The sequence below is a fragment of the Pseudonaja textilis genome, chromosome 1 (assembly GCF_049901715.1).
Source record: "Pseudonaja textilis isolate UNSWEBS1 chromosome 1, rPseTex1.2, whole genome shotgun sequence".
NCBI classification, from domain to species: domain Eukaryota; kingdom Metazoa; phylum Chordata; class Lepidosauria; order Squamata; family Elapidae; genus Pseudonaja; species Pseudonaja textilis.
Genome location: NC_141990.1, coordinates 26,486,483 through 26,509,631, shown reverse-complemented (window position 1 = coordinate 26,509,631; position 23,149 = coordinate 26,486,483). Strand labels below are relative to the sequence as shown.

At 42.6% G+C, this 23,149-nt stretch overlaps 1 protein-coding gene and 1 long non-coding RNA gene across 3 annotated transcripts in view; one reads left to right on the top strand and one right to left on the bottom strand.

Moving 5' to 3' along the window:
- NCOA1 (nuclear receptor coactivator 1) overlaps positions 1 to 1,730 on the bottom strand; it is a 282,196-nt gene extending 280,466 nt beyond the window's left edge. Inside the window, 1 exon segment of the mRNA XM_026715989.2 lies at positions 1,195 to 1,730. The gene's annotated coding sequence lies outside the window, so the exon portion shown is untranslated.
- On the top strand, positions 1,722 to 20,413 carry LOC148127536 (uncharacterized). Of its 2 annotated transcripts, none has more exons than XR_015742862.1 (5): positions 1,722 to 2,368; positions 15,135 to 15,223; positions 15,999 to 16,052; positions 17,186 to 17,314; positions 19,145 to 20,413. It is a non-coding gene; the product is annotated as an uncharacterized LOC148127536 (long non-coding RNA). The 2 variants fall into 2 exon arrangements; XR_015742863.1 differs by having other exon boundaries at positions 15,968 to 16,011.
- The last annotated feature ends 2,736 nt before the right edge of the window (positions 20,414 to 23,149 follow it).

Here is a 23,149-nt window from a genome sequence, read left to right as displayed (position 1 = left end):
TACAATTGACCTTCCTCTCCATAATTTGCCAGTAGGAAAGCAAAGCCTTCCTGTTTCAAGGCCAGATGGTCCCACCGTCACTGCTAATTTATAGTGGGGATAAGTTACTTTCAGCACTGCTTCCTATCTTCTTTAACCCACCATACAAAAAGAAAGCTTGTTATACACCAAATCTCAAAAGAGTTTGATGCTCACCCCAGACTCTTTCTGAACTTCACACCTCATTTGCCAAGGAGACTTCCTCCCACACAAGTATCCTACATAGGAAAGTATCCATTGCCTTCTCCATATATTCAAGGTATTTTGCTTCCAACCTGCACTGAGGTTTCTAGCCCTTAGGGGATCTTTCCAGCAAGTGCACCCTACAGTGATAATCTTAGGGACCAACAAGCATGGAAAATGTGAAAGCTTCCTAACCTTTTCTGTGGTAGGCGGGGAAATAGAGGGGTAGAGGATGTATATTTCACATTTTCATTATACAGGCGGTATCTTGGAAGAAGGGTTCGTTGGTAGAGTGGATTTTTTTAAACCAATAAATTATCCCAACAGTATCCAACCATAAATAAAAGGAACCCTTCTTTGCTTACCAAGCAACCCTTTGCTACTATCCAAATTGCTCTTTGCCCTCAGATCTTCAGCCAGATCGCTTTTTCGGCAGGTACAACAGTGGCTCCTTGTCACAAACTCGACTCCAAGCACCACTTAACTTACCACGCTAAGATCCCACTTCTATTCCTTAAATCCACGTTACTTCCCGGACCCCCTCCTCCTGCTTGCCTCCTCCCCCTTCCCTTCCACCCTCGTCTCCTCTCGGCGGCTCTCGTTGCTGCCCCCTCGCCCTTCATACGCACAATTATATAATTCTCTTTGCCACCAGCCCCTAGCCACTTCGGAGCCACGCCCCCTTCCTTGCCCCCTCCCCAAACCCCAAACCCCTCCCTCCCCGAGTCACACTTGGGGGTTCTGCAGCTCTTCGCAGCCCGAACAGCGCTTTTACACCCCACCTTTTCCCGAGATCACCTGCACCGCGCCCCCTTCTTTGCATCCCCGTTCCCCCTCGCTCTTCCTCCCGCCCAAATCGCACTTCTTCGCCTTCGCCCCGTTTTGCAGACGCTCTGCATGCCTCTGCGCCCCGCCCCTTCCTCGACAGCCCCCTCCCCCAAATAAGAGAGCAACCCCAGTTTGGAACCCCACCTTCTTTCTCCCTGACAGCTGCCCCGGCGGCTCTCCTGCTGTCGCCTCCGTGGAGCGGGCGGACGCGTTGACAGCCGCCTTTGCCCCGGACCACCGCCGGCCGGCCTGCCTGCTTCTTCGCCGTCTCCCTCAGGCCGGGCCAAGGCCGCTGGGGGCGGCTTGAAAAAGGAGGAGGAGGAGAAGCGGCTGGCCGAGGCGTTCGAAGCCCAGCTCCTGCAGGGCTGGTGGCACTGACGCTGCTGCTGGGGCCCCGGCTCCCGCTGTGAGCTCCTGGGCACCCGGGGCCCCCTGGCTGCAACTGTCCCTCTCCGGTGGCTCCTCCGGCTGCTCCTCCTCGGCTCTGGCTGGCTGGCTCGGGTGGGGACGGGGAGGAGCGGGAGGCGGGACCCAGCGGCCGAGTAAGCGCCGCCGCGGCGGGGGTGCGGAGAGAGAAAAGGGGAGTGGGAGAAATGGAGGCCGCCACGATTTTTGCCCCTTCCTCGTCTTAGCCGCGCGCCGCCGCCATCTTGGTGATGGTGGCAGCTGGGGAGAGCTGTGAGCTGTGGCCGGAGGGAAAGCAGAGCTAGAGCCGGAGGGGAGGCCGAAAGAGCGGCGCTGCCGCCCCTAAACCTCTTCCACTCCCCCTCAGCGGAGCGCTCGCCTCCCTAGGTGGCCCTGCTGCGGGCGTTCAGCCGCCGCACCGCACTTGCAGCATAGGCGGCCACTGGGCATGTGTGCGCCTTCCAGACCGCGCTCCAGCCTTCATCCATCTGCCAGTCTGCCCCAACCCGGTCCCCTCCAAGTTGTGATCTGTTGGGCTACCGATTTGTCTCCCCCCCAAAAAAAAAATCCCGTCCCCGCGGAGCAAAGCTGGCTACAGCCTTTTTAGCGAGTGCTTTTGCGTGTTCTTAAGCACTTTCCATGTTTATATTGCAAAATAAAATGGCTTCTCCAGTAAGATTGAACAGATGAAATGTTTCGCCAAAACTGACGGGGGCGGGGGTATTCCTTCACCTGTCTAATTTCTTCACGAAAAGCTGTTGCTGCTCTTGAAATAGCTGCGGTTGGGGTCCGCGGGAGACCTGGCAGCCTTAAGACAAGGAATGCATTGACAGTGCCGATCTTCAAAAAGTGAAAAATAGCAGACCGTGCAAGTAAGACCAAGACGAATAATTGTGCACGTGTTTATTTAGAAGTAAGTCCCATACGTTAAATGCATGTTGTATCTTACCAGGAGTCTTTGAAAGAATAACGCCTCGCTGAAGTTAATTTTTTACGAAATGTGCAAAGGTTTGTACCATTTATACATGAAGCAGAGGAGCAGTCTGGCTGTAACGTAGCCCAGCATTACTCGCCAATGTGCTTAGTGAAACAGCAGCTTAATGCTACCACGGGTTTATTTGTGAATGGCCTTATATCTATTATCTGGCTCCAGTTAGCAACAGCGGCCGATGAAATGCCTCAGCCTATTGGGCTTTTTGTAAAGCCATCAAGTTTCCGCTCGTTCAGCAAACCTTTTGGATCTGAGTAGTTGTTCCTTTATTTTCTTACAAGGTGACTGTGTACTTTATCAGTCGAATACAGATTATATGTTCCACTTTACTAAGCCACATAGAAGCTTAGTAGGTAAATACACATTTTTAAACGGGGTATAAAACTTGAATTCAGCCTTGGAGACCTCCAAAATTTATCAAACTGTTGAATGTGACAAAAATACAATTAATATTTTAAAGTATCTCCCTAATTGGTGAGTCATATTAAATTTAAATGAACATGCAGTTAGATCAAAGTTGTGCCAATTCTGTATATACCCAATAGTTTTTGGAATGCAACCCTAATGTTTTTGTCCTTTGACCTGGACTCATTAGAGGAAACCTGGAGTTTAATCCTTACCTTCCCAATGAGGAATGTCATTCTCTTGAAGGCACTATTTAAATTGGACACAATCCTCCTCTGATAACAAATGATTTCAGAATTTCTGCTTAGAGCAAATTACATCTTCAGGGCCACTGATATATCCTGTGTTGTGGGAACTTTTTTCTTATCTTTTTGTTCTGCTGTCACCACAGATCACTTTTGATTTAGATAGTCACTAAAGTAACTGAAATGGCAGGAATTTGGGGATTTATGAGACAGCACAGAAATTTGATTAATCTGATACAGTTCAGCTCTGCATCCTAAGCTGCTTGTCTCCTGAGCCTAAAGCTGAGTAAATGGTGCCCATTTTGGCAACAAGGTTGAATTTGTGTTGATTGGCACTATAGTCACCCCAGCACCAGATTGGTTATTTGTCTGCTACTCCTTTACTGCAAAGTACCCCTCCTCCTCCTCCTCTTCTTCTTCTTCTTCTTCTTCTTCTTCTTCTTCTTCTTCTTCTTCTTCTTCTTCTTCTTCTTCTTCTTCTTCTTCTTCTTCTCCTTCTCCTTCTCCTTCTCCTTCTCCTTCTCCTTCTCCTTCTCCTCCTCCTCGTCCTCCTCCGATGCTACTGAAATCAACAGGACAGGAACATTTTGTTCCTTGGTTTCTAGATTCCACTACAGGTCCGTATGAATGTTATAGCAAGGGAAAAACTGAAGGTTCAGCTTCATAGAAGCAAAATAACATTTAGTTACATTTTGTAACTTCATTCCAAGTCTATATAGCAAGATTGAAGGAAAGAAAGAGAAAGGAGACTCAGAGTACTGTGGGCAGGAATAAGTTTCTAAAGACAATCAAAAACATAAGGCAAAGAAAGCTCATTGGCTTAATTAACATTGTTGAATCAACCACAAGTTTATTAAAAATGCTGCTACCAAAGACCAGAAACCATAATAACAAGGTAGCCCAAGTTGAAGCGGCCATTCAGGACAACAACCAGCCAATAAGGAGGAGGGGGCATATCAGATTGTCTAGCCAATTGGAGTTGGGTTGTCACTAAATTGAAATAAAGCACTGTGGATCATCCATTTAGAAGGGCTTAGGATGGAAAAAAGGAAAACACAAATGAGGAGAACATTTTTGACAGGCTGAAGTAAGTGAGTACTTTCTGAACTAGGTGGCCCATGATAGTGAATGGCAAGCAGAAAGTCTATTTTCTTCCTAGAAACTAAGGAACACACTGAGTTTTGCTATATGACAATTAAAAATAGGTTTTAAGCAGGTACTTATTGCTACAAAGTACCTGTAGCTTATTAATATTAGCACAGCCTGAAATTGAAATAATTCCTAACCCTTTTTTCAAGACAGAGAGTACCTCAATACTTCATGCCCAAGCCTCCCTCAGACCTGTCTTTCCACCTACATCTCTCAAGGTTTTTCTATCAGTTCGTTCCTATTGTTTGAATATAACCTGGAAAGAGATGCCCAGTGTTGCCATCCTTTGATTGGCATGTGTGACACCTAATCATCTGCAGACCATATGAGGAAAGGACAATATTAAATTAATTCCCCTCCCTTTGAAATCTTGATAAGTCAACCATCTTGTTGAATGGTATTTCTAATAGAAGCCATAGAAAATTCTCCATTTGTTCTCTCCATTGTCATTAAATTAAACAAAGTAAATTCTTCAGAAATATTCTCAAAGCAGAAGAAAACTTAGGAGAAACTCTTATGGATAAATGTGGTCTTCTTGCACCTATTTAGTTGAAAGCTGCCTTTAATTCCTCACTCCTTAGTCTGCATAAAATTCCAAAAGAAAACTTTGCAAAGAAGCATTGTTTATAAAGTTAGTATTGCTAAAGGAAAGTTGTGATCTTGAGAATTTTTTGAAGAAATCCAATCAAATTATCCATATAATTTATCTTGCCACAAATTTGCAAGAGAATTGCAAAAAGATTTTGTGTCCAACTTGGATTAATTTTTTTAGAAGTCTAAAACTCTAGTTCAGTCCCAATTGATGATATTTCTGTTACATGGCATTTGCCACTTAAGCCATCTGTTGGCAAAAAAGTAAATCACCCTAGAGGTGACTTACTTGTCCACAATGGATGTTCAAAGTCACAGTATCAGTAACTGAAAACCTAAAATTGCACCATAAGTCCACCATAAGATGACTTCATACATGTATATAATATACTAGAAGTTCAAGATGGTTAACTTGTGTGCCTCATGATGCATATAAATACATAAAATACCTTGAGGACTAATATAAACAGAAGTATATAAATTCAATAAGTGATTTTTAAAGGCCAAGAATTCCAAGTAGCTATTATAACAAGACATACCCTTTCTGAATCAAAGCAATAGAAAGAGGAAATATTGCATATATATCAAGTGTATTCTTATTTTTTAAATATATACGCTGCCCAACTCCCAGTGACTCTGGATAGTTTACAGCTTGTTAACATTTAAAACAGGGAAACAACATAAAATGGAACAAAGATGGTAGAAATACAAACCCAAATGAGAGCAAAAAACAAAGGCAAAGGCTTCACTGAAACTTGTGAAAGTAACATTAAGTGCAAGGCACTTAGTCCATACTATGGAATCTAATATCAACAACACTGCTGTCCTAGACATTTGTAACTATTCATTTCATAATTATTTGCTTTGCCTCTTATCAAGACTGACAAACATAAAGAAAATCAGATGTGCATATAAATATTTATAGATTTTTCAGTATATTATTTCTGTTTTAAATATTTCTAGAACAAATATTTATTTTATTTATTTATTTTATTTGTCAATCACTTACAAGATAATAGGTATAAGTAGAAACATGAGTAAGAGTACAGGAAATAGATATGAATAAATGGGAACAATAGGATAGGGACGGTAGGCACGATGGTGCACTTATGCACGCTCGTTACAAAACCTCTTAGGAATTGGGTAAGGTCAATAGTGGATAGTTTGAGGTTAAAGGAGTGTGGGTTTGAGGATGTAACAACAGAGTCAGGTAGTGCATTCCAGGCATTGACCATTCTGTTGTTGAAGTTGTACTTTCTGCAATTGAGTTTGAAGCGATTTACATTGAGTTTGTATCTGTTGTGTGCTCTTGTATTGTGGTTGAAGCTGAAGTAGTCACTGACTGGTAGGACATTGTAACAGATAATTTTGTGTGCTACGCTTAAGTCTAACTGTAGGCGACGTAATTCAAGATTGTCCAAGCCCAAAATCTCAAGCCTGGTGATATAGGGTGTTCTGTTGCGAGCAGAGGAGTGTAGTACTGTTCTAGTGAAATACTTCTGAACTCGCTCAATTGTATTAATGTCCAATATACAGTGCGAATTCCAGACTTAAGAGTTGTATTCGAGTATTGGTCTAGCAAAAGTTTTGTATACTCTAGTTAGCAATTCAATATTTCCAGAGGAGAAGCTTCATAAGATTAGATTTACAACTCTTAATGCCTTTTTGGCAATGCTGTTAAAGTGAGCTCTGGCGCTTAGGTCATTTGATATGAGAACTCCAAGGTCCTTGACAGTGAGGATCATCAATGAAGTCATATCCGCGTAGTTTGTATTTGGTGTACTGATTTTTTTTACCAATGTGTAAGACAGAGCATTTGTTGGTCAAGATTTGAAGTTGCCAATTGTTTGACCATTCAGACACATAATTGTTCTGTCTCACCTGTAGCCACAAGGCGAGAGTCCAAATGTCCCAAAGGAATGAACACGAACAGACAATATCAGGAACAACAGAGTTAACTTTCCTCTGTAGTCGTCATTGGCAGCTTTCCCAGAAGCTGTCTACAAACCCTGATAATGAGCCGCACGATAAATCAGAGCCGAAAGGCAAACAGAAGGCTTCTTCCAAACTGCGAACGTAATTAACAAAGTTTGACCCGAACAAAGATCGTTAGCTAACACGCCTCCTTATATTCTTTGAAGGGGTGTGTCAGTCTTTCTCATTAGTCTCTGATTTGACGTTTCCTTTCAGTTTGTGCTTGACGTCTCAGCCTATGTCTAGTCCTTGCATCAACCCAACATTCGTCAGTTTGATCATCACTCAAAGACTCTGGCACGTTCTGTGGATCAGCTGCTGACACCTGAGGCATAATGGATGTGGAATGTTCTGGAGAGGATGATGATTCCGACACTTCCTCATCCTCCTCACGTCTGCATCTCCCATTAAAGCAGGCTCAAATTCCAATGCCAAACCCTCCTCATCACTCGAACCTGTGTCTTCTGACACATCAGACTCAAAGCTCACAGCAGGCTCAAGCCTCCCACAACACTATCCCTCACCGCAGGGCCCTTCCCCCTAGTCTGACAATCCGGATGTGGCTTCGATGGAAATTGTGCATGATATAGCTGGATAAGGTCCGGAGCATGCACCTTGGATACATCCTCCCAGGAACGAATCTCTGTTTCATTCTCCAGCCTCCCTACGAAGTACTGAAATCGTCCTTTCAGCCATCGTGAATCGTGAATGCCAACCACCATGGCATCAAGAACAGGATCATCGCTGGGCCCAGATGGAGAAACTGTATCGTCGGGAGAACGGAGAGTACACGATGGGGTGTCAGGAACCAGAAGGGAACGGTGGAAGACAGGATGAATGCACATGGAGCGCGGTAGGGTGAGCCGATAAGCAACGGGATTGATGACCACCTCAATAGGGAAGGGACCAATGAAGCGATGATCCAACTTCTTAATCGGACAATCAACCCGGAGATGCTTCGTGCACAACTACACCCTGTCCCCCAAAGCCAGCAGAGGCGTCTCCCGACGCAAATGATCCGCAAATCTTTTATAGTCCACCTTAGTCCATTCCAATTGTTGGGAAATCGATTGGTGCACCGAATGTAGTTCAGACAAAAATTCTTGCATCTCTGGAACCGGGGAATCCAAGATCGACAAGGGGAAAAACCTCGGATGGTAACCCACATTGGCGTAAAAAGGCGTCATGTGGGTGGAGGTGTGCTGAGAATTGTTAAAAGGAAACTCTGCCAAAGGAAGATAGGTCACGCAGTCGTTTTGTCATTGATTAACAAAACATCTGAGATATTGGGTGAGGATGCCAATTACTTTCTCAATCCCGCCATCGGTTTGTGGATGGTGCGCCGACGCTAAACATACTTGCACCCGTAATGCATTCATTAGGCTCTTCCAGAATTGAGTGGTGAACTGGACACCGCGGTCTGAAACAACTCTGTCCAGTAAGCCATGCAAACGGATTACATGTTGCAGAAAAAGTCAGGCAGTAACACGAGCCGATGGTAACCTTCTACATGGGATGAAATGGGCCATCTTGGTGAGCATGTCAACCACCACAAGTACCATCGTATAACCCGACGAAGAGGGCAAGTGTGTTAAAAAGTCCATGGAAATTGCCCCCCAGGGTCGGTTTGGAGTCGGTAGTGGTTGAAGAAAGCCAGGAGGTGCACCCGACAGAGCTTTTGCTTGCCGACATGGTACACAAGCAAAGACATCATGCCGAACTCGAGGCTACCAAAAAGTCCTTGTGACTAGATGAAGGGTTTTGAAGAACCCAAAATGACCCGCAGCTGGGTTGTCATGACATTGGGTCATGATGAGGGCTCTAAGTGTCCTGGTGGTCACGTACAATCAGCCCCGATGTCGTAGTAAACCCTCCTCCAGAGTCCATGGGGAGTGGGGTCCAATTTCTCTGCTGCGACCAGTCGCCTACGCGCTGCGCCTCTCATACCCGAGCCCTCAAATCCACTGGTTCCTGGATAACAGCCAAAGATTCTGGTGGCAGCACCATACATGGAGGAAGAGGTTCTTCAGGACACAGATATTCCGGTTTGTGGGACAGGGCATCTGCTTTTTTATTTTGACCACTAGAGATGTAGGTGACCGAAAAATTGAACCTAGCAAAGAACAACGACCATCGGATCTGTCGTTGGTTCAATTTCCGAGCAGTGATCAAGTGTTCCAGATTCCGATGATCCGTCCAAACTTCCACCTTGTGCCGAGCCCCCTCAAGGTGATGTCGCCAGATCTCAAACACAGTCTTAATGGCCAGCAACTCTTTCTCCCAAATTGTATAATTACTCTCGGAAGTAGTAAGTTTCTGTGAATAATATGCGCATGGAAAAAGAGGTGCGCCATCCGCTGGGGCTTGTAACAACACCGCCCCAATGGCCACGTTGGATGCATCCATCTCCACTACAAATGGACGATGGGGGTCGGGATGCCTCAAGATCGGTTCCGCAACAAAGGCTTTCTTGATGGCCTCAAAGGCCTGTTGCTGTGGAGGCCCCCACCGGAATGAAACCTTCTTGTGAAGGAGTTGGGTGATGGGATCCATCAGTTTGGCAAAACCCGGGATGAAGGACCTGTAATAATTAGAGAACCCCAAGAGACATTGTACATCTTTTACTCAATGAGGGGGTTCCCAACTACACAGAGCCTCCACCTTGCGCGGGTCCATGGCAATGCCTTCGGGAGAGATGATATGTCCTAAGAACTCTATGGAAATCTGGAAAAAGAGACATTTCTCCAGTTTCACATATAGTCTATGCTCTCTAAGATGTTGTAATATCTGGTGAACTTGGCAAAAGTGGCTTTCCCTGGACTTAGAATAAATCAAAATGTCATCCAGGTACACCACCACAAACCGGTCAAGCATGTCCTTAAAAATATCATTCATGAAATGTTGGAAGACCGCGGAGGCGTTGGTCAACCCAAAAGGCATCACAGTATATTCGAAGTGGCCATATCTAGTACCAAATGCCGTCTTCCACTCGTCTCCTTTGCACATCTGCACTAGGTTGTAAGCCCCTCAAAGATCGAGCTTGGTGAAAATAGTGGCCTCTCATAATTGCTCCATCAGCTCTGGAATGAGCGGCAAAGGATAACTATTTTTCACTGTAATGGTGTTTAACCTGCGGTAGTCACAACACAAGCGCAAATCCCCTGTCTTCTTTTTCACAAAAAGGACAGGAGCAGAAAGAGGAGACGACAACGGTCTGATAAACCCCCGGGCCAAGTTCTTGTCCAGAAAATCTCGAAGAGCGGCCAATTCGGGCTCAGACATTGAATACAAACGACCTTTGGGTAGCGGAGCATTGGGCAGGAGGTCCACAGGACAGTCATAAGGTCGATGCGGGGGTAACCGATCTGCTTCCTTCTCGCTAAAAACATCTGAGAAGTCAGATAGTTCAGGAGGTACAGAGACGGCGGGGGCAACGATGTCTTGACTAGCACAGATGTGTTTTAGAAGGTCCACACACTGAAGACTCGGGAACGAAATGGCATTCTGTGCCCATGCCACCCGAGGATCGTGCAACCGTAGCCAAGCCATTCCGAGAACCATGGGGAGATGGAGGTCCGAGGTGATATAAAAACTAATCGCCTCCTCATGGTCCCCAATGACCAGGCGTAATGGCTGAGTAGCAAAACAAATAGGCCCAGACCGCAGTTCCCGCCCATCAATGGTTTCTACCTTAATGGGAGGCTCCACCGCAACCAAGGGAATTTCATAATGTGTTGCAAAAGCCCGGTCCATGAAATTGGTAGTAGCCCCTGAGTCCACCAATGCAACTGCAGGAATCCCCTCTGACTGGGATTGCAAGAAAACCTGCATGTCCAAAAGCAAATGTCGGGGAGGACCAAAGTTCACCTCCGCTACTTCGGGTGGTTGTGTGGTATGTGCCCGACCTAGGGTTTCCCCGAGGCCGGGCCTGCCCCGTTTCCTGACGGTACAGAATGAGATTCGGGCACTGGCTTTCGTGTCCCCCCCCCCCCATCGTTTACTAGGACAGGAACTGGCAAAATGTCCTGACCCCCCACAATACAGGCACAAGCCTCCCTGAAATCTCCGTGTGTGTTCTTGTGCCGTCAACTGAGGGCAGAGCGCACCCAACTCCATCAGTTCCTCGGTCCTGGTCATGACACTATGGGATACCAGGGGCGCTGGTTGTATGGGAGGCTGCGGTCGTGAGTGGGAGGGCGGCTCCGGAACTGGGCATCTGGTCTTGCACTGTTGAAGCCAGGCGTCAATGCACAAACATTGCACCACTAGCGCATCCAGGGTTAGAGCCGGCTCCAGATGCACCAACTCATCTTGAATTTCTTCTGCCAAACCCTCCTGAAAAGCGTCCATGTGGGCTGCCTCATTCCAAGCAGAATCCATGCAGAGCAGACAAAATTCTGCAATAAACTCTTGCAAAGTGTGTTTCCCCTGATGAATGTCCTTTAAACGTCTGGCTACGGTTTGAGTTTTTATGGGGTCCTCATACATAGAACGTAAATGGTGCCAAAAGCCCTGATAGTCATTCAGTAAAGGACTATTTTGCACCAACAGAGGAGTGGCCCATCTTGCAGCCGAACCCGACAAGAGACTGATAACAAACCCCACCCAAGCCCGGTCATCAGGGAAATTTTCTGGCCGTAAAGACATAAACAGTTGACACTGCCCAATAAAAGCCGGGAACATTTCAGGCTGTCCAGAGAATTTATCCGGCACAGCTACCGGGTATTTCCTACGGGGAGGGGCAGGAGGATTAACAGGAGCTTGCATCAGCGTAAGGTGATTAACCAGCTGGGTGACTTGTTTCTGCAACACCTGGTTATCCTGCAGAAGCTGGTTAATCTGTAGTTGTTGCTGCTCTAACTGTGTTTGGTCCATCTTGGTTAGAAGATGGGATGTTGGTTCGGGTCAAAAATGTTCTGTCTCACCTGTAGCCACAAGGTGAGAGTCCAAATATCCCAAAGGAATAAACACGAACAGACAATATCAGGGACAACAGAGTTAACTTTCCTCTGTAGTCGTCATTGGCAGTTTTCCCAGAAGCTGACTACAAACCCAGATAACGAGCCGCACCATAAATCAGAGCCGAAAGGCAAACAGAAGGCTTCTTCCAAACTGCGAACGTAATTAACAAAGTTTGACCCGAACAAGGATCGTTAGCTAACACGCCTCCTTATATTCTTTGAAGGGGTGTGTCAGTCTTTCTAATTAGTCTCTGATTTGACGTTTCCTTTCAATTTGTGCTTGACGTCTCAGCCTATGTCTAGTCCTTGCATCAACCCAACATTCGTCAGTTTGATCATCACTCAAAGACTCTGGCACGTTCTGTGGATCAGCTGCTGACACCTGAATCATTAAAGCAGGCTCAAATTCCAATGCCAAACCCTCCTCATCACTCGAACCTGTGTCTTCTGACACATCAGACTCAAAGCTCACAGCAGGCTCAAGCCTCCCAGTCACAACACATAATCAAGGTCGCTTTGAAGGACAGTAGCATTGTTGGTGGTGTTGAATAGTTTTACGTCATCCTCAAAGAGGACACAGTTACTTATAAGGTGATTTCAAAGATCATTTATATAGAGTATAAAGAGTGTGGGTCCTAGAACGCTGCCTTGGGGGACACCGCAGTTAACTGGAGCAGGATTTGATACAGCGCTCCCTATTTTTACTATTTGTTGCCTGTTTGACAGGAACACAGTAATCCATTTATGAAGGGATCTGGAAATGCCAAAAGAGTTTAGTTTTAACAGTAGTTTGTCATGTACCACTGAATCAAAGGCTTTGCAGAAGCCTATGTAAATTGTGTCTATAGCTTTACCCTGGTCAAGTAGAGTAATCCATGTTTTTGCAGTGTCGGAGTTGAAGATTGCAGGACAATTTTTTCCTGAAACCAAATTGATTTTTGGAGAGTAGGTTGTTTGACTCTAAGTGGAGGGTGATGAATTGGTTAATGATTGATTTCATGACTTTGCACATGACACAACACAGTGAGATTGGTCTGTAGTTTTCAACCAGGCTGGGGTCACCTTTTTTGAAGATAGGGATGACCGTAGCTTAGGACCATAGGTTTGATAAGGAGCTGGTTCTGAATGATATCTCATATATAATGCCTAGGGGTTCTGCTATGGCAGAGGAGAGCTTTTTTAAGAAGTATGCACATAATCCATCAGGGCCAATACATAGGGATGGTTTTAGGTTACATAGTGCCTTGTCTACGTTATCTTCTGTAAAGTCAATATGTAGTAGGTCATTACATTTAGTTGTGGTACGACTACCGTGTTTCTCATATAATAAGGCCGAGTCTTATTTTTTTTTGAGCCCCCCAAAAATGGCTAGGCTGTCTTTTCGGGGGTGACTTAATTCCCCCCCCCTTGCATCTTCAGGCAGGTGGGCGGCAACAGCTTGGATGTTGACCTCGGCGTTGGTGGGGCCCTTCGTATCGGGGTCAACACAGGCATATCCAGGTGTGCAACAAAAGTACTTCCTAATGGCAAGACCCCCCACCATTCCCCCCCATTTCGCATGTTTTAATATAGGCCTTAATTTGGGGGGAGGGGCTTAATTTCATTTCATGCCTATAAAACATGCTGGGGCTTTCTATTTGGGGAGGCCGTATTGTTGGAGAAACAGGGTAGGAAATGTGGGGCATGAACCATTGCTGTTTACAAAGACTGAACTGAAGAATGTGTTGAAGAGATTGGCCTTAACGGCTTCATCGTTGCAGTCTTTAGACTTTGGAGATCACTTGATTTATTTTAATCTGTACTACTATTACTATTAATCTTCTCATCATTCCTTATCATCCATCTCCTCCCACTTGTGACTGTATGACTGTAACTTTGTCTCTTGTATCCTTATGATTTATATTGACTGTTTCCTAGTATGATTTGATTGCTTATTGTACCCTATGACTATTATTAAGTGTTGTACCTTATAATTCTTGATTCTTGATGAATGTATCTTTTCTTTTATATACACCGAGAGCATTTGCACCAAGACAAATTCCTTGTGTGTCCAATCACACTTGTCCAATAAAGAATTCTATTCTATTCTATCCTGAATTTTTTTGCTGCACGCAAGAATTATATCTGGGATTTCTGCAGCAGCATACTATTGATTTATGATCACTTTGTAATTTGGTGAGACACAGATTTTCTCCTGCCCATACAGTCCCCCTATGTTCATGTCATTGGTTGTTTCAAATCCGTATGCAGGGTTTGGCATATGTTCCTGCTGAAGTTCATCTTGGTGGTTTCTGCCTACTATTCCAACCTGTCAAGATCCTCCTGAACTGTTTTCTAAGCTGCTATTATTCCTCTAACTTTGTGTTGTCTATAACTTTATAATCATATTTTCTAACCTCTCATCCAAGTCATTTATGGTGGACAATGCAGGACCAAAACAGACCCTAAGAGATTTCCTCTAGCACAGGGGTGTCAAACTCAAGGCCCATGGTCCAGATCCAGCCCACGGAGGCTTGTGGGGCTGCCCTGGAAACAGCAAAGAACTGGCCTGCTGTGCCTCTGCCAGCAAAAACAGAGTTCGGGAGGCTGCAATGGTCTCCTGAAACCCTCTACCAGAGAAAATGGAGGCCCTTCTGTTTTCACTGGCAGAGGGTTGCAGGAGGTCATTGCAGCCTCCCGATCTCTGTTTTCACTGACAGAGTGCTTGGGCCACCTCAGGTGCCCCCAACATGAGTGATGTTGAGCTGGCCATGCCCATCCTGGCCACGCCCACCCAGCCCCCAAGGTCAAACACAACCCTGATGTGGCCCTCAAAGAAATTGAGTTTGACACCCCTGCTCTAGTATGCTGAAGAGCCACTTGTTCTATACAACCTGTCTTCATCGTTCTAAAAGTAGCATAGTCCAGTGACAAATTTTGTCATTTTTTTTCCTACTAGGTCATACAGATATATCTAAAATCATTTATATTTTGTCATTTTTAAAGTAGAGTCTCTTGGGAAATTAATGTTTTTTTCTGAAATCAAGGTACGCCATTCCACAATTGAATAGTAGTGATGATGATAAGACTAACGATACATAGACAGTTCACAACTAAAGTAGCATATATGATTGTCTGAAGAGGGATCAGCTTAATGAATCTATTAAGCTGATGAACTGAAACTGACTAGCTATCCTACTACTCACCTGTCATTTGTGCTTATGCAAAGAAAGTAAAAATGCTTTTACCATTAATTATCATATAAAAAAGTTTTATTAATGAAAGTCTAGAAGACTTGTGAAAAGCCAAGAATTCAATTTAGCAGATTTTTTTAAAAAAAACACATTTTTTAATCCACCAAATCTTTTCCTCTTATTATTTCAGACAAACCTTTGCTGGGAAAGAGTCAAGAACATCCATTCTTGAAGAACAAAATACAGATTTTAAGAATACTACATGGAAGCCTGTCCTTGGTATGCAAATCCCATTGAGTCCAAGGTCTTACTCTCTATTCTAGTGTAATTAGAATAATGATGATTTATTGAATTTTTATGCTGCCAAATATTTCCAGGCTCATGCAAACTTACAGCAAAGATAACATAATAAAACATCCACAAAAAATTATCCATATCCCCAAACAACATAATATAAATATTATATTCATAGGGAAAAAATCCAGTAAATAAAAGTGACAGTTTGGGGATCAGCAAGGACAGCAATTCACACAGAACATAAAATATTATGATGGTATCTAAATTAAATGAACAAATAAATATGTTTGCAAGGTTTTGATTCTGCAAACAGATTTATGCAAGATAATTGAGTTCAGAAACAGCGTGATTTAAAGCAAGGTATTTGCATATATTTGGAATTCTCATACTTATTTAATTATTAAGTTGCAGCACTTAAAATAAAGGAAATAAATTATTTTTGCTCCTCCACAATTTCTTCAAACTCTGATTAACCTCCTGGGGAAATTGTTTTCATTTAAAAAATGGTGCCAGGAGGGAAGGAATAGACTTAAAACAGTATTTATTACTGTGAGCGTCCCTCATTTTCAACGAAATATATATAGTGGCCATTGGCTGCTGGCTTACTTATTTAATTCAGAAGATTTGTGGGGTTTTGTCTGTGTTTTGTTAAAATCATGAGTGGATAATTAAATAATCTAGCTCCACTATTCCTCTTCATATTCCATCCTTTTTATTTCCAACAAGTATAGGCAATGTTTGTCTATCATTCCTGCAGGGTCTAATCCATGGTGAGTAGCTGTACCATCTATTCCTCTTCTAGAGTTCCATGGTGAGAAACAAATCTCCCAATGATTTCTATTTAATATTTAAAATGGAGGGAAATCATGACACTGTTTTACTCTCCGTCAGTCCAATGCCAAAAAAGGAGGAGAAAACTCTGGAAAACTTGTTGATTTCACACTTGCTCCTTTTTGTTGGGGCTAAGGAAGTAGAACTACAAAGCCCTTCAAGATTACAGGACCCGAAGGATAAGGCAAGAGTTTCTTTTAAGAGGAAAAAAGGAGCCTCAGAGTCACACACACACATACACATCAAATTAGCTTTGCTGCCATTTTAATTACATGGCAGCCAAACTAGAAACATTATACCTTAGCTTTTCAACCCTACTGTTATTATAGGAACATGTAGTTTCTTTCAGTCAGATGAAGAACCTTCATATGGAAGTACCATAGGTGATAGCTTGTTTAATAATCTGATGTACCATTAAGTCAGTGTCAACTCTTAGTAACCACATAAATAGACCTTCTACAAGATGCCCCATCCTGACCCTTCGGATCTTCCAATAGTGCATCCATCACCTTTATAATTACCATACTCTTTGTTTTCCGCCTTTCCTAGCATTATATACCTTGCAAGGAATTTAGGTCTTCACATGTGTTCAGGTGTTCAAAATATTATTTGAGACATCACTTGTGCCTTGAAAGAGAACTCTGATTTTTTTCTATGATGCATTTGTTTGATTTCTTGGCTATCCAGCATATTGTCAAGGAATCTTTTCCAACACCAAAGTTCAAAATCATCAATACTTGTCTGCTTCTTCAAAATCCAACATTTGCTTCTATAGAGTATCAGTTGCATGCATGATTCTGATCTTTTGGGTATAATCACAGCATCTGAATACCCGCCCAAGATCTTCATTGCTATCCTACTTAAAATCTAATCTGTAGTGTATTTGCTTAGCCAGAGATTTATTTAATCAAATATATGATTTGCTAAGTCCATACAATATGCTACTTAAGAATCAAATAATCTACATTAGAATTTAACAGTGCATGAATCTAGCTATTAATCTGGTTTAGTTTTGGTTTAGCTTGTTGTGTGACTGCCCTTGACTGCCCTCTGTGACAAAAATATATTGTAGGTAATATATAATGAATAAATAATAATACTGTATCTCCCCAGTTAGAGACTATGTTCGTGAAACCAATTAATTTTGAGATCAACAGGGATATCAAATATATCCTTTTATAGATTCCTCTTGGAAATCTTCAGAATAATGACCCAGCTTCTTATGGTCTTCTCACATGTAAGGTGAGTGTATCTTATGAGTATGAATTAGCATCTACAGATATGTTATGTTTAGTAATAATACTTTCTTCAATTTCCCCAAAATAACTACCCCAAGACTCAGAGTAATTTGCCTTGTAAATAAAGTTGCCAAATTTTTCTCTAGCCCAGTTGCCCTGCCAAGTTTATGAGGGATGGACTTCAACTCCCAGAATTCCTCACCTGGCTGAGGAATTCAGAGAGTTGTCGTTCATCCATCTTAAAGTTGCCAGCGTTAAGAAACACTGGTCTAGCTCTGTTCCTGGATTCCTAATGGTAGCTTTAGCTGTAGGCACTAGCAGGTTATAGAACTTCCTACCATGCCGTGAAAAATGTGGCCTGCCATCTTCCACCTTTTTGTTAATGGTTAAAGAGCAGTCTAGGCTTATTTTTCCTTCTTGAAGATTCACCTGTTCTATTGCTAATTGGCATGGTGTTGAGGACACTGTCATAACATGAGAAAACTCATATTTCAGTGCATACTTGGAATGTTGAAAGTCAGAGATTCAGTCCTTGGCATTTCTAATTTAAGAAGTTTTACACAGAGATACTAAAAATATCTCTGCCCAAGATCCAGAAATCTACTAGTAGTCAATCAAAGAGGATGGATCAATGGTATGATGGTTTTACTTGTATTTTGTATGTGTGAAAACCCAAATAAAACTTTATTTAAAAAAAAGAGGATGGATCAATGGTTGATCCAGCGTAAGTCAACTTCCTATATTTCATAGGATGATAAAAGAACCACCTTATCCAAAAGCCAAAGCAAAGTTCAAGCCACAAAGTGGATGAAAATTTAATATTAAGAGGAACAAAAATAGTGGCATCCCTTAATGACAGATATGCTCTTGAGATCACCTTGTCCCAGTGGGAACTTGATTGGAGAATGTTATGAACTATATACAATTGGAGTTATGTTTATAGAGCTAATTAAAATGCATCCACATACAAATTGCATAGTATTCCTGCACCTTAGTGTTTGCATATTCACAACCAAAGCTGGAGAAAGAAAAAATATTGAATTGATTAAATTACATTACAATTGATTTATTATATAAAAGTGAATTATAATTAACTTATTCAATTAATACAAATTTTATGGCTGTCATTGGGAAATTTATCACTCAAAATGTTCATAAGCTTCTTACATGGGTTCCATTCAATTTCTCTATAGTCAGGCTAACAAACTAAATGATAAGTTATTTCTGTATGACAGCAACTTTACCTGGAGATCCAATCATTCTTTTAAATAGAATACTAAACAGTCATAATAATAATAAGATATTTAAAATAAATAGGAAAGGCAGACGGAGCAAGATAGCTTTCTTAGTTTGGCTGGCTGCTCTATATGGCTCTGATGAGGTCTAACAGAGTTGATAGGTATATAAGTGCATTTTAACACCAGAGGCATTACCATCTCCTTCTAGAGCTGGTATTTGGTTTGTGAGGGATCCCCCATTATCATTAATGGGTTGTTTGCTTCCAAAGTAAACAACAGATTCAGATGAACCATTTTTCTCAGACATACAACAAGAAAAACAACACTTAAATTTCCTCTTCTATGATATTTCTATTTGTGGTACCTCTAAGTAGCTTTCCTTATCATAAATTCTACTTGCATTTTTTAGAATAAAACACTCCCTGCACTTTACATGCAGACATTCATTTAATATTGATCTAATTTGAGCAAAAACCATACCAAAAATTGTTCCTTCTGATCAGAGTTATCAAATCCCACAACTAAAAAAAACAGAGGCTGATGAAAAACAAACTGTGCATTCAAGAAAATAATCTTCCCGATTTCTATATTTCAAGGATGAATCTTAAGGAAGAAAGAAGTAGTCCTGAAGCACCATTTGAATGTTGGTTCTTAGGAAACAAAATGAAAACTGGCATGGACTCAAGCTAACCATTTTAGGGACTCTGCACGGTCACTTGGGAACAATCAAATTTTGGAGAGAGGGGATATTGATCACAGAAAAAAGATTTGCCCAGTATACAAGACGATACTAGTGCCAGCAAAGGGCTGCTACAATGAAATCTAGATGATTGGCAGAAATGCCCAAGAAACAGATCGTCTTCAGCTTACATCGACAATTTGGATCAGAATTTCCATTGCTAAGCAAAGGAGTTGTTGAGAGGCACCTAAATTACAACTTTTTTTTTTAGATTAGATTAGATTAGATTCAACTTTATTGTCATTGCCATGGATACAGGCAACGAAATACAGTTAGCATCCAACCAGAAGTGCAAAACAACGGTAAAATATAAATATATGTATGCAAATATGCAAGGCATCTATGAATATGTCAATGGAAAACACAACAAAATGTATGTACACGAGCACACAAGGATAAGTGTGACTGCACATATATGAACATATACAACTGTACAAAATGTTTATGGACACATTGAATATAAGTACAAATGCACAAAGAATTATACAAAATACATCATATATTATCAAGGGAAGCTTCAGCATATGTGTGGGGACAAACGAACTGAGGAGTTCAGCAAGGAAACCGCTGTGTGGTAAAAGGTGTTCCCTAGCCTGCTGGTCTTAGACTGCAGGCACCTGAACCTCCTCCCAGATGGAAGAAGAGTAAACAGATTGTGGGCTGGATGGAAGGGGTCCTTAACAATGCTGTGGCTTTACGCTTTAACCACCTTTGTAAAGGTTGTTAAATGAATCACTGCAGTTTTTAAGTGAATTGTGTGGTCATTAAGTGAATCAGTTTTCCCCATTGACTTTGCTTATTGGAAGCTGACTGGGAATCACAGGATCTTGGGGTAGATTGGTTGACTCAGCCTTCAGTCCTTCTGAGGTCACTAAAATGAGGACCCAGATCGTTGGGGGCAATGTGCTGACTCTGTAAACCACTTAGAGAGGCCTGTAAAGCACTGCGACGTGATATATAAGTCTAAGTGCTATTGCTATTATAAATACATGCCAGTTGCCAAGCACCTGAATTTTGATTATATGATTGTAAGGATACCCCCATTAATACAAGAACCAGTCATTGGTCACTTTTATCAGTGCTGTTGTAATAATCACTCGCTTTAAATAATCACTAAATGAATGGTTGCAAGTCAAGGACTACCTATATTTGGGGTGAGGGTTCTCTTCAAGAGCAACGTACTTTGCTACTGGAATAATTGACCATTGCAATAAAGCATTCTGTGTACCACAGTCCTTTGGGGCCAGGATGGGTTACAGATACTGTTAAACAATAAATAAATAAGATGAAACATTCCCCCAGGAAGAAGAGCATTAGAAATTATTTATTAAAGGGCTAGTGTTGGCTGCTCAGGCTGTTCCCCTGCTAGTAGACAAAGCCTGAAATTGCCAGTTAGCATCTGCTTTAGAAACAGAGAAAGATGCTGTCAAAGGTACATTATGTATCCATGGCATCAGTTATATTTCCACATCACTTTAGGACAGCACGCACCCACCTGATTCCTGCCTCTTTAACTGTCGCAAGAGAGGCAGAAATGTAATCAGTAAAGCTGTTCTGAACATTCAACTACAGAAATAGAAATTGGATGGGTGGTTCTTAAAGCACCTGCTTCACCCAGAGCAGGATTCTTCACCCTTAGCAACTGTGGGTTACAATTCCCAGAATTATGCTGGTTGGGGAACTCTGGAGATCTCACGTCTTAAAGTTCCCAAGGTTCAGAAACACTGATCTAGAGCAAATCCGGGGGCCAAATCCAGACATCTGCAGTTTTAAAGAAAATTAGAGTAATACTAGATGAAGAAAAGAATTATGTCCAGCATTCTGAAAATTGCTACAAGCCAGAGCAATGTCAAAAGGAGGAATTTTCCATGACTTGGGATGAGGGAACTTCTCTGCCCAGGAACTAAAGCAGGGATGGGAAACCATGGCACTTTTGTGACTTGTGGGCTTCAACTCCCAGAATTGGCATGGCTCAGAGGTAGGATTCAAATTTTTTTACTACAGATCCTGTGGGCATGGATTGGTGAGTGTGGCAGGGGAAGGATACTGCAAAATCTCCATTCCCTCCCCACCCCACTAACCTGCTTTCCAGCACCGTTCTCCTGTGCAGGGCAACAAAAGAAGACCCAACCAATCAGCTGGAACTCAATCAGCTGGACTTGGGAGGCAGCCAATAGATGGGGGTGGGGCTAGCCAATTCTCCAAACTACTCAAAATTTCCGCTACTGGTTCTCCAGAACTGGTCAGAACCCGCTGGCATGGCTGGCTCAGGAATCCTGGGAGTTGAAGTCCACAAGTCATAAAAGGGCCATGGTTCCCCACCCCTGAACTAAAGCAACAAAACTCCAAGCAGAAAAGATTAGCGCTATACGTTTTTTCCAGGAATTACTCCCAACCCATTACTAGCAATCGGATGTACCAAAATAAAACAGGCAAGCTTTCTCCTTTAACTGTCCTTGTGCCAGGATAGAAGATCTTTACTTGCTAGCTAGCAGGGTTAAATACACACAGGTGGCCTCTGTAAAAGAAAAGGAAAAAAGTCATAATCCAAACTATTTCCATACACAGCTGGAGTTTTGGGAACACTTCCTTATCTCTTGGCAACACTCACTTCTCCCACTCACTTCTTCCTCGATGGAGCTTGGCAAAATATTAGGAAAGGCAGACTTTAAAACAAGCAAACACATTAAAATGGAAGTAATGGCATTTGGTAGCCCATCCTCACCCTCAAAAGCAGCAAATAATCTTCCGGCATTATACAGACGAACATATTTTAAGTAAGGTCATGCAAAAGCTCAGCTCTAAATCCTGGTTTCCAAACCACAATAGTTGGGTTCAGAGAACCCAAACCACATTATGATTTGTGGACCTGGCTGCAGTTTCTGTTGGAGTGTGCGCTCTTTCTGGTGCACCAGGCTAACACAGTTTCCAGCTCCTCTGCCAATTCTCATTTTCTCCAAGTTTCTCTGAAGCTTTGAAATAGCATAAAACTCCTTATTATACTTACTTTTTAATGCCACCATATTCTATAAAATCCAATTCATTTACATGTTTTAAAATTGAACATTTCTAAATCCTAAATACTAGTGTACGAAACGCCTTTTATAATATTCTGAGCAGTTTTTATACTGTGGCTGGATTTTTTTACTTCACATTTAGGTGTGCCTTAATCATGGTTTATTGAATAATACCCAATTAGTGGTGCTCACCAGTGGTGGGATTCAATTTTTTTTTTTACTGCTGGTTCTATGGGCATGGTGTGGCTTGGTGGGTGTGGTGTGGCTTGGTGGGCACGGCAGGGGAAGAATACTGTAAAATCTCCATTCCCTCCCACTCCTGGGAGAAGGTTACTGCAAAATCCCATTCCCTCCCCAACCCGCTAACCTGCTTTCCAGCTCTGTTCTCCTGTGCAGGGCAACAAAAGATGACTCAGCCGATTAGGTGGGACTCAGGAGGTAGAGAATAGATGGGGGCAGGGCCAGTCAGAGGTGATATTTGCCAGTTCTCCAAACTAATCAAAATTTCCACTACCGGTTCTCCAGAACTGGTCAGAACCTACTGAATACCACCTCTGGTGATCACACATCATGCTAAAGTTAATTAAGCTACACGAGGGACTGCAAGAGGAGGTTAAAAAAAAGGCAAGGTGGCAAATATGCCTGCATGGTCAAAGCCCCCCCACTTTTTTTCCATATGTTGCAACACATGGAAAAAGTGGTTATGAATAACAACTCTGTTATTCTGTATTGTATATGGCTTTGATCACACAGCTACAACTGCCATCTTAACTTCTTGACAAGCTGCATTATGGCTTAGTGAAGAATTAAATAAATTGGAGCCTCCAGATTCTGAGTACAGCATC